Genomic DNA, 2,867 nt, shown 5'->3' with positions numbered 1-2,867 from the left:
GCTTTGAGGATCTGCTGAAGCTCTGCCTTGTTGTCTGCTTGAGCTTTCTTCAGCTTGGCCTCCAGGCTTGAGATGGATTCTTGAAAATCCCTTCCTTGAGAAGCAATGCTACTCTCCATTGTCTTCATCTTCCCCGCCATGTCAAGGAGTTTTCCTTCAACCTTCATAAGTGTGTTAGACATATCAATGATTAACTCTTCAGCTCCTTCCTCCTCTTCGCTTAGCTCCAAAGGATCATTAGCACTTGTCTTAGCCTGAGTTCCAACAGAGAGCCTTCTACTCTTCCTGACAGGACCTCTTAACCAAGAATCATCTTTCTTCCCCTTTTTCTTCTGAGCTTCATATTTCACGCACTTCCCCCTCACTACTGCAAGACTCAGCCCCTTTAGAGTTGTTTCATTTATCAAATTCTCTCATTTCTCCCTCATACGCCCATAGAAATCTACCAATTTCACACCCTAATCTTCAAACATAGAAGCTAGTATAGCAACATACCCTACTTTTATCTCCTTTTCTATGCAGTGCTCTAAGTGTTGGATCATAATGGCTGGAAAATTGATTTTAATTCTCTTTGACATGCAGAAAATCAGGGCCATATCTAAGTAGCACAACTCATTTTGCTTTTGTGTCCTATGAACTAAGGACTTTTTTCACCAAATTAAACAACAATTTGTGCAAAGGAGAAAGATCATTGTGATTCATGACACTCACACCCTTCTTACCACCTAAATAGGTTATTATCTTAGTTTTAGTATGCCTTGCCACATTCACAGTTACAACCCATTTCATATAAGTATCAAACCCCTCACATGGAACTTGAAGTAGAGTTCCTAGTCTAGTAGCATCAAACTCAATATCAACACCATTATCTTTGCTATAACATACGCCATCTTAAAATTCACACTCCTTAAAGAATTCATCCATAGCCAATGGATACAGAAAGTTCTTTGCTTTAACAATAAACATAAAATCCCAACCCTAAAACTTAAGTAGATCTAAAAATTCAAAATTCACCTTGCTACACCATGCATCATCAATTCTATAGCCTACAACATACCTTTCTGCTTGTTTTCCCAAAACCTTGTCATCTTCTTCCCCTTCATAATTGTCTTTTGGCTCTTTAGGTTCTTCCCCCTTCGACATTGCATCGATCTCAGCAATTTTCTCCTCCAAAGTCTTCTGTGATCTTTCGACCTTTATTTTCTTTCATATAGCAACACAGTCGAGGATATTGCGAAAACTTCCGGTAGGAGAAGTTGCAGTTTCTTCAAGAGCTTTTGGCTTGTTATTTTTTGTTTTTGAGGTGGTCTTGAGTAGAGCTTCAGGAATTACTAACTTAATTGGTTGTGGGATAGGATATCTGGTGGCTGATTATTCATCTTGGGTCTTAGGGTTTTCATCAGCCATGGTTGAAGATGGTTTAGCTGTAGAAATTTTGTGGTTGAGAGAGTTTGAGAGGTTTTATTTGATGTGACTGTGAGTTATTGGAGCGGTTGAGTGAGTATTTATAAGGGGGTAAATATTTGAGGCGGTGTATTGAAGTTGAAAGGTTAGCTTTTAGGAACAATGAATTTTATCTAATTTTTGAAAAGTAATCTGGATGGAATTTCAATTCAATATTTATCTTTTCACACTGTATTTAATAAATGATATTTCGAGAAGATTATTCTTCTTGAAAAGAAAATAATTTTTGGAAAATCAAAATTTATAGGAACAAATCATATACATGTTTACATTACCTTGAATAATATTGTAGACACCCAAATGTGTCTCCCCAAAACCAAACCCGTTGATAAATATCTTTCACGTCGAATGATTGTCGAACGAAGTGAAAGTGTGAAAAGTCTAGTGTTGCGGTAGTTTTTATTAAAATCTTTCTTTCTGTTTTTGAAAACCTGCTCTATTTATGAAAATAGCGAGTCCAATTTAGTTTGGTCCATAATAAGGGTCCAATAATAGTGTAGTTGGATAGAGCTCGAAAAGACCTTTCCAACGATATATTATAAGCCCAATTCCGATGAATAATTAGGAAGTTATGTCCAAAATACTAAATTGGGCCCGATTTTGTTCTTACATGCGGCCCAATGATCTAGAGGAGGGCCTATTATCTATTATCGTTCCTAAAGCTAGTAGGATTTATTATTGTCTTCCAGAATTATCTAGAAGGTTCTCTTTTATCCTAGTAGAATTAGGATTGATAATTATGTTTTAAGAGTTTTACTTGGAATAAAATAAGTTTTTATGAAAATACAATTTTAACCTTAAACACGGATTTTACAATTTAATTATATGAACAGTGGATTGCGCGTGGAAAACCTTTTATTTTCAAGAACATCGCCTGCGCTGGCCTTGTCGCCTGGTGACAGGATCTGTTTTACGCCGTTCAAAACTCAATCACTTTTTTATCGGTTTCCAGACTATTTTTCTATAAATAGGGTCCTTGACCTCTGTTTTGAATAACCAATTCTCATCAAGAATTCTCTAATTCTCTCTCTTGAGCGATATAGCTTTCTTTCTCTCTCTTTCTAAACCAACCCTTTTGCAAACACAATATCGCACTCATTAGATCTAGACACACCTAGCCAAGTTTGAAGTTGCCTTTGCCCTAGACGTGAAAGGTTGATAATTTCTGAGGGTTTGGCCTTAAATCCAGTCTAAACTTTTTAACTCATTCTTTCAATTATTTAACTAGTGTGTGGCACGGGAGATGCCACGAGTTGCTAGTTTGTACTTGTTGGTTTCGAGTTTAAGTCTTGCTATAAACATTTTTTAGTTGCCTATCTCAATCATTATATAATGGAAACAAATAGTATTATAAAACACCACTTAACTTATCTAAGTTAACTACAATTTTGTTGGATAAAATA

This window comes from Chenopodium album, chromosome 6, assembly GCF_948465745.1.
Source record: "Chenopodium album chromosome 6, dcCheAlbu1.1, whole genome shotgun sequence".
Lineage (NCBI taxonomy): Eukaryota > Viridiplantae > Streptophyta > Magnoliopsida > Caryophyllales > Amaranthaceae > Chenopodium > Chenopodium album.
Note: the sequence above shows the minus strand (reverse complement) of the source record.